Genomic DNA, 13,812 nt, shown 5'->3' on the forward strand with positions numbered 1-13,812 from the left:
TTTTTATACGCTGATCTAGAAATTTGGATAATTTTTCTTCCTAAATGCACACAGAATAATTGCCTGTTTCAATACGCTCTGAACTTCCAGCTATGTTGATCAGTCATCTACGCGCACTTGCATCGCAAGGACAATAAGGGGGGGGGGGGGGGGGGGGGGGGAATATTAAAGCTGCAAATTAGCGAGAAAGAGAGAAAAATCGTATACGGACGACAGAGAGACGGCACTAACAATCAGCTTCTATCTGATATTGAACAATAACTTAGCAAATGCATGTATTTTTTCGGTGAATGAGGAGAAAAAATCAGATTAGAAACATTAAACGACGACTTCTCACAATCTGACTAACGAACTGAGAGTGTGTATCGACGCAAATTATAAAAGTTTATTCCTAGTATGGTGTTTACACGTCAGCCATTTTAGTTCCCGGTACGTACCAACGCGAAATTCGAAGCGGCGGCGGTTCCTTGACTCGTGCGCTGCCGAAATGCAGTAGTAGTGGCTAGCCGTTCACCTCGAGCTGCAAGCAACCCGATCTAAATAGGGCAGTTGAGAAACGCTGCGGCAGTAACCGAATCAGCAGCAAGGGCGGGCTCGGACTCGGTGTTAAGGGACTTCGCCCCCAGTTGCCTAAGGGCGCTTTCTGTTCCGCTATCATCTGAACGTGTCTGTATCAAGTGACGTTAGGGGTCCATGCTGCGCTCATGTAATGGGAACTGTAAATGGCTTAGGAAATGAAGAGCACCGTCTCCGTACCCATTTTCTGAGCAAGGGCATGGAAGTTGTCCAAGAGTTTCGATCTCTTACGCTCAGCCATGTGTATCTGTAGGATTTTATTCATTCGTAGCGCACTAAGAAACTGTTGTTCGTGGAGGAAAGAGATTGTTTTATAATTTCATGAACAAACTACGCTCGAATATTGCTCGAACGTGTGCGATACGTTGTGACGCCGAGGGTATACAACGTACAGACCAAATGGCAAATGCTGATCTGTTTATTTGAATATCGGAGCTGGCCTAAGAATTGTTGAAAAGTTTGAGAAAATGTACTAACATGCATTCAAACTAAGACGCCTAATATTTCGCAAGACAGGAATCTACTTTTATGTTGCAACCCCTCAAACATCATTTCCATACCGTAACTATTGCGGTGACAAGTTTATACTATAGGACGCAACGTTATGAAGCAAAGCGCTTACGGTCACTATTTTTTAATAATTTCCTCTCCAGAACAGTAACTTCTCTGTCCCACTACAACTTACAAGCTCTCTAAGTATGTAATGAGAATTTAGAAATACCGCTATCTACAGCGGCCAATTAGAACAGGACGAAACGTAAAATTTAAAATTATTCTAGGGCACTGTCCTTTCGTACTCCAGTGAGTCTATTAGGCTAGTCATTCGAGGCAACAAACTTTGAGAACTAATACTCCGTCAGGCAGCGAACATAACTGGCTCTCACTTCGCATGAATCAGAAATGACTTGTTCACAATTTTATCCATTGGTGGGCATATAATAAAAGGAGATGCCGGTATTGGTGGTGGAGAAGGAAGAGGAGCGAACAACAGCCCCTACAACGTACGACTGCCACGTTTCCTGGCTTCCTTGCTATCGGTTAGCAGACGATTGTTCACATACTTCAAAACAAAAGCTAGTACAGCGATCGTTTCACGAACAAGAGCGCTTCGTGGCCAGTAAGGTTCGCAGTTTTGAGGTGTGATCGTTTTTACAACTACGTGACATAAGCCATATGATTAAGTCAATCTGATTCAAACGAAAACTCTAAAACTGAAGCAAACATGAAATCTTTGTTTTACTTTAAGTCGTTCAGCACCCTGAAGAATCCTGTCTTCAGATAAATTAGATGCGCTTACAGTGTGAACTGTGCATCAAACAGGAGGTCCAAAAACATTGCTAAATATTTATTTCTGTCTATAGTTTCGGGAGACTGAAAATGCTGTGAGAGCAGTAGAAAGTGAGGAGCACAATGTAATGTGAAGACAGTCTGAAAACTATAGTAAATCACCCGCACTCCGCTCTTTAAAACGTCAAATAAAACTGTTTCTAAAAGAGAAGAAAAATGCGAAAAAAATAGTATATGAAAAAGAAGCAATGTACTCTTGCAAGTCGTCGTCTTATGAACGTTTCTACCAGGATATATCAGGGACAATCACACGTATAATAGGTACTGAAGGCATCATTTTCTCACTCAACACATTTCTAAAAGGCGTTCTGAGTTTGGTTCCTTCAAAAGTGCTGGAACAGGAAGCATCTACAAAAATGGGAAGGCGTGCTAAGGTCGGCCTTGCTTGCAAGTATGCAGAACCGTCCGGAGGACAAGACACAAACTGCTGTTGTACTGACACAGGAATATCTCCAAACTACCGCTGCAAACATCGTACTAAGGCCGATCTGTACTATTATGCAAGACTGAGTTCAGTGTAACGCCTTCACGAAACCACCACCGAGAAAAAGGAAAGTAGTACTGCTGCTCGAAGAATGAAACATGATCGACCTTTCTACATGGATTCTGCGTAGCATCCAGCACACGATATACCAAAATTACTTCACTGCAATGTGACATTTAGTCAGTCCCAAATACGTGATGCAATACCATTTAACTGACGTTTTCCAAAGTATAACGAGTTTAGGGAAATAACTTCCTTCTCACTTTTGTATTTGCGAATTCATTTATCACTTCCTGAAAATACAGACTGACTGTCACGCCTGAGTCTATGGTTAGTACTCCAAGATTGACCAGTCATTCTTGAGAGTCTGTTGTCCGTAGGTAGTTCTTAATCCGTTTTAAAATTGAAAAGGACCTTTCAGCTGAACAGTTTGTTGCTGGAGTACAGTTGTTAATCTTGAGTGCTGTGTACACATCTGGATAGACATCACTAACGTTCTAAAGAGAAATGGAAGAGAGGACAACTTGTCAGCATCTTCTTACTTTATATACAATAGATACAGCTTTTAAAATGTCTACATTGTTCACCGAAGGTGTTCTCAATGTCATAATTATAGACGGCTCTACGTTTCTACGCGGCATCATAAAATCTGAACAGCTTCTAGTTTGGTGATATTTGAGAGAAATGAAAATTTTAAGCTATATGCTCTGTATGCGTTAACTCTCTGTTGTAATTCGTCCTGAGGAATTTGTGTAATCTTGGAATATGACATTTTCATCCTTCTCCAGATCTCAAAACAGTCTAATCCGATTTCTTCTTGTTGACAATCGTGTTCGTCTGCTGAGCTGCGTTTAATTTGACGTTTCCTCCCTTCGATTCTCAGCAGCTAGAGGAGATGGAACCGATTTCGAATTTCTGATATCCACAATTTTCTTTGCAGCTGAATCCTTGTGAACTGGACACTGATGATTCACACACCACCACCGCTTTTTAATTCCGCATGGGAAGGACGACTCTCCCCTGCTTAGTCAAATGTGTGTGTCAAGTCCTGTACAATGATTTACGACCATTGCATTTATTGCAACCAGCAGAGGAAATCTGAAGGAAACAGACGTAATTGATGGGGCGGTGGCTATTTCCTAATTGCACTGGCAGCTTAGATGGGAAGTGTCCTAAAAACGGTTGCGCAAATTATTTGTGTTACAAAAACTTGTTTTCAATTGTCCTGCTTGCAGTTATTGATCACGATTTCAACTCTATGGTTATCGACGTGGGCAGTTATGGTAAACGCTGTGACAGCACAAGTTTTGAAAACTCTGCACTTTTCCACGAATTCATGAGGAAAATTGTATGCTGTGTCAACCACTGTCAGGCGCAAACATGCCTGTCCCTCATGTGCTGACATGTGATGGAGGGTTTAAATTAGAAACCTACCTGATGAACCCTTTCCCCAAATCAGTGGCCTTGGAAGATCCTTAAAAGCAGTTTTCAGTAAATAAACATGCAGGGGATGTCGTGTGGTATGCTCGCTCAAGAGTGATGAGTCTTTTTTTAAGAACTATAGCCTTACAATCGATACTGCAGAAGCTGCAGTCACAGCGGCGTATTTGTCGCTTAAATTGTAGTACAACGGCACCACTAGTTTATGCAAGCACATTACTATTTCAACTGAACTGTATTGTAAACTACAACACTCGTCTGGTACTATATCACGCAACTGCGCATTTATTAATAAACAAAGAACCACCTGTTTGATACACACTTGCGTCAATTTTCTTCCTTGTTGCCGCGTTTTTCATCACAGTTTTATTATCACTGTGTCGTATGTCGTACAAAAATACTCAATCAGTCTTTCTGTTTCTGCCGGCATCATGCACACACTAGCCCGCCACGGATGTAAAATATAACCTGACAGCTGCACGCCGCAGTCAGGGGCGGTCTTTCTGTGAACGAATTAGAAGACTTCGAGTTCATGGTAAGCGTTGTCATGTGGTATGATCTAGCATCAAGCAGAAAACATGAACCTGCAAGCGACATGTAAATCCTGCGAAATCTTCGTGAAGTTTATTGTGAACTTACATGAGGAGGGTTTTGTTGATGCGCAGATAACTGCGAAAGGGATAGCAGAAAGTTAACAGATTGAGTCAAAATTTCGAGTAAAGAGAACTGACAAGAAGACGAAGCAATTTGATTACGAAAGTGATGACGTAGTTTGCAGGGCACTACTTCCAGAGGAGAAATATAAAATTGATTTTTTACGCCCTGTAGTTGGCAAAGTATTAAAAAGCTTGAAAGAAAGGTTTGGGCAATTTGCTAAGTATTCCGAAATACTCGGCTTTTTGTTTTCTCCAAAATGTTTAAAACACATGCAAAAGCAACTTGAGAAAGAGCGAAGTATAAACATAAATGGTGAACTTTCGAAAGTTATTATTGCATGAGAACCTTTGACAGAGACCAGAGTGTTCAGAGAAATGGTGCTCAAGGATATGAAAACTCCAGTGCTAATATTAAAATGCGTAAATGAAATTGTAAATCATTTTCTGGACATTTATATTGCCTACAGAATTTTGCTAAACACGTCAGTGACCGTCGCCTCCGTTGAAAAGAGGTTTTTATGTTTGAAACTGATCAAGAATTTTTTCAGACACAGCATCTTGCAAGAACGCCTCCTTTCTCTTGCCATGTTAACAGTGGAACACGATACTGTTTCAAAAGTGAATTTTGATGATATTGTTGATGAATGCGCTCGACAAAAAGCAAAGGAAAAAGCGTTTTGTGTAAAGTGAGAAAATCAGAATACCTTTAGTGTCCATAATTTCCAAATCTTTTGATTTCATGTGAATATAGAGCACAGTGAAGCGATTAAAATATAAGAGTGTATCCCAAACAATATCTGTGAACTTTACTTGAATTTGAATTTCATTAAGTTCGAAGGATTCTCATTGGAAAGCTAGTTTTCATTATTAGCATTTTAGTAATTACCATACCTATTAAGATTCCTTCTCTGATGAATTATTTTCCTGTCACAACAGTAGGTCTGCTAAAGTAATAGTCTATTGGTAAATTGCTAGTAAGTCAACTATGAAACTTACAATTATTTTAAAACGTTGCAAAGGTATACCTTTTGTGGAGGGACCAGGAAGGGGAGTAAATGACACATGCAGCAGAGCCTCGCGGAGAAATTTTACGCAGGGCTTCACGTCAGCTAAAGGCCTACTCTGCTTGCAAGTTACATGGAACTATAATCCGTTCATCATAAGAATAAACCTGATGTAAACATTGCACTATGTATCCTTCCGCGTTCGCTGGAATCTCAATGGATTTCCGTTTCTCGAGGGATTGCAGCCAAGCTGTCTCGAGTATTGTCAAGTACGATAATAAGAATACGTTTTGTACTGTGCGTTGCGCGCACATCGACTTTACAGGACAACAGCTTTACCGGCTCATTTAACTTGGGACAGCACTGGCCGGTCAGTTGGTACAGCTAGAGTGCAGTGACATGGCCAGCTGCACTTCGCACGTAAAAAGCGACGAGCAGAGGAGCAATACAGCTTCGAATGTCATTTACTTATTTAATTTTTGAGCAGAATGAAATAATACACTGCAAATCTCCCGCAATGCGCTCCTTAGGCTACTAGACGAAAACCACAACACGTCATCGTTTTTAGCTAACGTACTATCGTAATTAAAAACAAGTACAATGAAAATTCCTGACTTAACCACAGGGTAGGTAATTTTTCTGCATAAGTTGTGTGTAACGTAAGAGAGTATTGAAAGATTTCACGGTATAGTTAAATAATGAAGCCACTGAAGGTAAATTTACAGCCAGTCGTCTGGTAATCTTTTAGGTCCTTCCTTATCCGAATTCGAGAAATACATTTCAGTTCGGGAAGTGCCACGTGCTACATTGATAACGAGCCTATCAACAACTGAGTCCACGAAGCCAACCAGGCGCAGCATTTGCTCTTCTTCTATGACGAGCCGTTCTATCCCAGCCAGCGTTCGGCAGTGACGTGTGAAAAAGCTGCGTGCGTTAGTTCCAGTACGTCTGACAGCGTAAGTTTTGTTACTTCTCGAGACAAATCCCGCATCTTGGCTCCAGATCAGTTCTGTTGGTTTCACATTATAATGGTACAGTACCAATTGTAAAACAGCAACATTTGTATAATGTGTTCGATGCTGTGAAAATAAAGAACTCTGAGCACTCGTTACTGCCCAAATGTTATCGAACATATATGATGATATAAAGCAGCAACTGCTATTCCTGCACAGAAGCCATATGGGACTTTCAAATGAAATCATTGCTGCCATTTGACATTTATTTATGCATTTATTTCGCTATCGCGATTTCGGCTGTAGAATTATTTTCAAATTGAAGCGTATAAAATTTGGATAACAAAGTGCAAAGCACAATTTCATAACAGTTGATGTACAACACAATTTAAGAAGCAGTACTTACTTTTGCCCTCGCACTTGAAAATAGCTCCACATCTGAAATCGTGATAGTGAAATAAATGAACAGTAGAAACTTAATCTAATTGAGGCAGTGATTTCATGTAAAAAGTATGTTATGACTGGTTCCCAGCCAAGGGAAAATTGTCATATGATATCATTTCCATGTTCTATACCCTGGTGCATACTACAGCGAATGGAAGTGAATTAGTGTGAAGCCTCATTTACACTGCACCAAATGAAAGCTAACAAAATGATTGTTTTTCATGTTCCTGTGATACTTATCTACCTCTATGGTATAAAACTATGGACACAGTCCAAATAAAGAGGACTTAGTTTTCCATTTTTGCTTTAAAATGAAATTGTTAAGTTTTCTTAATTTAAACAACTTTTATGAACAGTCTATCGCAAAACATCGATAATTAAAAGAATTTGTATTTGTAATGGAAGCAGGAATTTCGCGTCCAGTGTGTAATGAGAAACAAGAAGACGCGCATTATTCATAAAAAAATCATAATGTGTTTTATAATTACGAATATAGGTATTTTAAATTGAACGAGGAAAGAAAAGATGATACGGGAGTCATTTGATCCAACGCACTTAATAACTAAATTTGATTCACGTACACTCCTGGAAATTGAAATAAGAACACCGTGAATTCATTGTCCCGGGAAGGGGAAACTTTATTGACACATTCTTGGGGTCAGATACATCACATGATCACACTGACAGAACCACAGGCACATAGACACAGGCAACAGAGCATGCACCTTTCGCAGCAATGCAGGCTGCTATTCTCCCATGGAGACGATTGTAGAAATGCTGGATGTAGTCCTGTGGAACGGCTTGCCATGCCATTTCCACCTGGCGCCTCAGTTGGACCAGCGTTCGTGCTGGACGTGCAGACCGCGTGAGACGACGCTTCATCCAGTCCCAAACATGCTCAATGGGGGACAGATCCGGAGATCTTCCTGGCCAAGGTAATTGACTTACACCTTCTAGAGCACGTTGGGTGGCACGGGATACATGCGGACGTGCATTGTCCTGTTGGAACAGCAAGTTCCCTTGGCGGTCTAGGAATGGTAGAACGATGGGTTCGATGACGGTTTGGATGTACCGTGCACTATTCAGTGTCCCAACGACGATCAGCAGAGGTGTACAGCCAGTGTAGGAGATCGCTCCCCACACCATGATGCCGGGTGTTGGCCCTGTGTGCCTCGGTCGTATGCAGTCCTGATTGTGGCGTTCACCTGCACGGCGCCAAACACGCATACGACCATCATTGGCACCAAGGCAGAAGCGACTCTCATCGCTGAAGACGACACGTCTCCATTCGTCCCTCCATTCACGCCTGTCGCGACACCACTGGAGGCGGGCTGCACGATGTTGGGGCGTGAGCGGAAGACGGCCTAACGGTGTGCGGGACCGTAGCCCAGCTTCATGGAGACGGTTGCGAATGGTCCTCGCCGATACCCCAGGAGCAACAGTGTCCCTAATTTGCTGGGAAGTGGCGGTGCGGTCCCCTACGGCACTGCGTAGGATCCTACGGTCTTGGCGTGCATCCGTGCGTCGCTGCGGTCCGGTCCCAGGTCGACGGGCACGTGCACCTTCCGCCGACCACTGGCGACAACATCGATGTACTGTGGAGACCTCACGCCCCACGTGTTGAGCAATTCGGCGGTACGTCCACCCGGCCTCCCGCATGCCCACTATACGCCCTCGCTCAAAGTCCGACAACTGCACATACGGTTCACGTCCACGCTGTCGCGGTATGCTACCAGTGTTAAAGTCTGCGATGTAGCTCCGTATGCTACGGCAAACTGGCTGACACTGACAGCGGCGGTGCACAAATGCTGCGCAGCTAGCGCCATTCGACGGCCAACACCGCGGTTCCTGGTGTGTCCGCTGTGCCGTGCGTGTGATCATTGCTTGTACAGCCCTCTCACAGTGTCCGGAGCAAGTATGGTGGGTCTGACACACCGGTGTCAATGTGTTCTTTTTTCCATTTCCATGAGTGTACATTTACGCAACCCACTGCGCTGCACATTCGACTAGGAATCACTTGCAACTGCATTATATACAAAGCTGGAAAAACTTCAAAGTCGATTATCTCCCTAAATTTATGAAAAACATTAAACACAGCCTATTCCTTGGTATTTTTTAACCGTATTCCACGCAGGTGTTTCACCACGGAACGGAAAGCAGCTTCTGCCATTTTCATACAGTGCAATAACAGCGAGACAATCAGAGCAAAATGCTGCAGAGCTTGTTGAGAACTGCTTGTTTTTGTATTGATGAGAATCTGTGTGCTGCTACCTCCAGGTAAAATTGTAGCTAAAGCGTGATTAAGGAAAACTTTGAAGCCTGTTAATACATTTGAATATCCTAAAGTTTCATTTAACGTAACTTAGTAATAAGCTATTTAATACATAGTAGGACCTACTTCCAACAGCGTAACAACACCAGCACACGTGTGCTACGGCTTCTGACCAATCATCGCGTTTGGGTTTGTTTACATCAGGTTTATTCGTGTGAAAAATGGCTTATAAAAAAATGGTTCAAATGGCTCTGAGCACTATGGGACTCAACTGCTGTGGTCATCAGTTCCCTAGAACTTAGAACTACTTAAACCTAACTAACCTAAGGACATCACACACATCCATGCCCGAGGCAGGATTCGAACCTGCGACCGTAGCAGTCGCAAGGTTCCGGACTGCGCGCCTAGAACCGCGAGACCACAGCGGCCGGCAAAATGGCTTATAGTTGTGCGCTTTTCCGATTCAGGCAACATTCTCAGCAAACACTTTTTCGGTGTTTTTAATGCTCCACAGTGGTTTTACGTTCACGACACGAAGCGCTGCGAGAGTCTACACTTATTCCTTCGCAGTGTATGGCCTTCATTTTTTTTAAATTTCCCTTGTAGTCTTTTTTGTTTTGTTTATTACATGAAGCCACTCACTTCTTTAAGTGGCAACCAGTTGTAGAAAGGTACATCTTAGCGCAAAGCGACTGCGCTCTACTTATGTTGACGGTGGTGATAATAAAGTCCATTAAATGGAACACACGAGCTCATAACCAGAGTTGAGTACCGGTTGACAAAGAAATAATTTCCGGTGCTGTGCGGTTACGCAAACTTCGCACTGAAATACTTCTTGTAAGGCACGACCTACAGGAGAACCATTACCTTCTTCGTGCTGGCTGCCACTGAAAAATCCTCAGTTAAAGAAGAGCACACGGACAACATAGCTTCCCCCCGACGAATTACAACAATAGTAAATCGGTATAGTAGACTATTTACGATTCATCTCTCCTTTTCTGGAACTGAGCAAGGTGGTCGTGTAGTGTAGTGGCTCAGGTGTTGAATTCATATTAGGAAAGAATGAAATTTAAATCATACACGACCTTCTCTTCTCTACAGGGTGGAGCACGAAATTTGTCACCGTTTGTTTCGTACATAATTTATGAGTCTCAATGTTTATTCCGTTGAGCATCTCATCAGCATCTTGGAGAAACAAACGAGTTACGAAATGACGCGTAATTCGCGATATCTTCGCTAGGAGACTAGAGTGTAGAATATGGCCAACAACGGACGATTAACAACGCAGCGGCTATAGGCAGTTGTGTTACTTTTTCACGAAACGAAAAGTCCTGTTGTGACTCTGAGGCAGTTTGAAAGAAAGTTTAACATATGTTAGGCCCCCTGTAAGAGAAACATTCACAGGCTGTATTATCAATTCGCACTGGAAGGAGCAGTATTGGAAGCGAAGCTACCTCGGCTGAAGCCTGTTTGTTCACCGGAGAATACTGAAGCGTTATGAGTTGCTCTACAGAGAAGTCCGACAAATCGCCCAAGGTCCGCGCAGAATGAAGCGGCCGATAGATGCACAGACGGCACGGCACCGGTTGCAGTGTACGTTATGGGCAGGCATTTAGGGGAAACGCTGAGGGCTGGATGGGAAGTGCCGTTCTAAACTGAAGCCTACGTTCACATTTTTTGTAAAGATTAAGTGGGGTCGCTCCTCGTGGACACTTGCATTGCTATCATTCAAAAAGTTCTACTATCACTTCTGCTTTCTTTCGCCTGGCTTGTTAACCATTTGTAACTTTCAGAGAAAATGGTTCAAATGGATCTGAGCACAATGGGACTTAACATCTGAGGTCATCAGTCCCCTAGAACTTAGAACTACTTAAACCTAATTAACGTAAGGACATCACACACACCCATGCAAGAGGCAGGATTCGAACCTGCGACCGTAGCGGTCGCGCGGTTCCAGACTGTAGTGCTTAGAACCGCTCGGCCACTAATGCTCCAAGGATTACAGTGTGTGGATCGCAGTTTTTAGCCACAGACGCAATGGATCTTTTTTCTTTGAAGAAACTGTGACCAAACAGTGCGCATTATATGAGCATGCTCCGCAATAACTTCGTCCCACGGCTTCTTGCTACGGCACTGCCTTTCAACGTACAGTGGTTCGTGCAAGATGAAGCGAGGCCACATACTGAAAATACTATGTTGGAATTCTTAGACGAGCATTTCAACATGTGGATCGTTTCACTCAGATTTCCTGGTCGTTTCGATGACGGACAATTTTGACTCCCCAGTAGTCCACACCTAAACCCATGTGACTTCTTTCTTTGGTGGCACCTCAACGAATCAATTTTCCCAAAATGTCCACATGATTTAATGGGGCTCAGACGCCTTATTCTTCAAGCTTGCAATGAAATCATGGAAGTCATGTGCCGTAGGATTATCACCAACATCATCGTTCGTGTGGAGGAAGTTAGGTATCAAAATGGTGGATATATTGAGCATGTGCTGAGATAGAACAAATCTCCTCAAAATGTTTTTAATGTTAGTATATGTTCATCTGAGTTTTTCGTGACAGTAAATTGTTTATTCAGAAATAATACGGTCACACATTTCCTGTGCGGCCCTGTTTGTTTCCACAGGGTGTCCCATTTATCTTGACCACCCTAAATAAGTGTCTGTCCAAATGAAAATTACAAAATGTTTCTAGCAAATGTTCTTTAGCCGTCAGGGGGACAACAATCAGCATGATTACCTTCGTTGTAGCTTTGTTTTTTTTTACAGAGATATGAACAGCGGTATGACTTTTTTCAATGGTACCCTGTATTTTTTATTCAGTAATTTATTTCCTCTCCTAAAGATCTATTCAAATATGTTTCACAGCGTACCATTCACTGAAACACAACGTTATTAATTACATAACGCAACATTGATGTTGACGCTCCCGGCGCTTTGTGCAGGTACTCGGCGTAATGGAACACATCTATGAGCTGACGTTGACAGAGGACAAATGTAAACGTAAGTAGAAAGCACACCCGTCATTCCGTCAACCATCGTCAGTTGTAGAATGTACACCTACGAAGAGAAGGTAGAAATGCTACTCATCTATGGGAAATGTAAGTTAGCAGAACAGTAATTACAATACTGTTTCCATATGTACGGGTACATTTAGTTCAAAATGGTTCAAATGGCTCTGAGCACTATGGGACTTAACATCTATGGTCATCAGTCCCCTAAAATTTAGAACTACTTAAACCTAACTAACCTAAGGACAGCACACAACACCCAGCCATCACGAGGCAGAGAAAATCCCTGACCCCGCCGGGAATCGAACCCGGGAACTCGGGCGCTGGAAGCGAGAACGCTACCGCACGACCACGATATGCGGTCAGGTACATTTAGTACAGTAATTTAGTCCTTTTAAATACTGTTGAGTAGAGTAGGCATACAGTAAAGGCTGTCCTTCCTACAAATTGCATCGACGTACTTTACTTTTACAGTTGTTGTTGAAGGTAGGCGAAATGCTGCGCAGGCAGCGGAACTGTACAGAGAGCGATATCCTGAGAAGAACCCACCTTTCCAACGGACAGTTTCTCGTCTTGTTGCGACGCTTCAGGAAACTGGAAGTTTCAACCCATGGCAACGCAATCGTAGTAGCACTCGCACAGACGAAGCTGCCTAAGTTACCGTTTTCGCTTCCGTTGCTATGAATCCACATGTGAGCACACGACAGCTTGAACACGAGATTGGTATTCCTAAAACCAGTGTACATCGTATTCTTACACGTCACCGGTTACATCCTTACCATGTACACCTACATCAAGAATTGCATGGAAATGATTTCCAGAATCGTGTTCTGTCAGTGGGCACAGCAGCAAATCCTCGCCAACCCGAACTTCTTCTCCAATGTTCTATTTACCGATGAATGTTTCTTCTCAAATAAAGGACAGGTAAATACAAGGAGCATGCATTATTGGCCCAGCGACAACCCACGATGGCTTAGGCAGGTGGAACATCAGCGTCAATGGAGAGTTAACGTCTGGTGTGGGATGCTTGGTACTACAATTATTGGCCCTTTTTTCAGCAATGGTAGTCTAAACGACACAGCGTATACCAACTTCCTCAGACGAATTCTTCCTCCTCTTCTGGATGAAGCTCCTCTAAGAACCAGAATTCGTATGTGTTATCAACACGATGGATGTCCAGCACATGATGCCTTGCGTGCACGTCGTGTTCTGAACAGAAGGTATCCTGCCAGAGGGATTGGTCGAGGAGAAACAGTTACTTGGCCAGCTAGGTCTCCTGATTTAAATCCTCTGGACTCTTTTCTTTGGGGATGCATTAAAGACGTTGTCTCTCGCCATATTCTAACAACTCCAGAGGACATGCAGGAACGTATCGTGCTTGCTTGTAATTCTCTTCAGCAAGCAACACTGGAAGCAGGAAATTATTCTGTCATTCAACGAGTGCACCAGTGCATCGGTGTCCAGGTTCACCACTTTGAGCACCTTTGAATTTTCTCTTCCTGGGCAATAGAGAGTCATAGTCATTTTTGTGTTATGTTTTGACTTGGTTTTCATTTGCTTTCTGTCATCTCCAGCAAGTGGACAAGTTTGTGATCCCGGGCTCAAAGTCAATGTTGTGT

The 13,812-nt window shown here is 42.9% G+C and overlaps 1 protein-coding gene and 1 long non-coding RNA gene across 6 annotated transcripts in view; one reads left to right on the plus strand and one right to left on the minus strand.

The window, feature by feature from the left end:
- The window catches only part of LOC126363523 (uncharacterized), a 155,407-nt gene extending 154,821 nt beyond the window's left edge, over positions 1-586 (minus strand). For all 4 annotated transcript variants that reach the window (XR_007566248.1, XR_007566249.1, XR_007566250.1 and 1 more), the window contains exon 1: positions 438-586. This is a non-coding gene — a long non-coding RNA (uncharacterized LOC126363523). The remainder of the gene's footprint in view (positions 1-437) is intronic.
- Positions 1-13,812, plus strand: part of LOC126363410 (USP6 N-terminal-like protein) — a 273,601-nt gene that overhangs the window by 211,617 nt on the left and 48,172 nt on the right. The gene's annotated exons all lie outside the window — the stretch shown is intronic.

This window comes from Schistocerca gregaria, chromosome 1 (assembly GCF_023897955.1).
Source record: "Schistocerca gregaria isolate iqSchGreg1 chromosome 1, iqSchGreg1.2, whole genome shotgun sequence".
Taxonomy (NCBI): domain Eukaryota; kingdom Metazoa; phylum Arthropoda; class Insecta; order Orthoptera; family Acrididae; genus Schistocerca; species Schistocerca gregaria.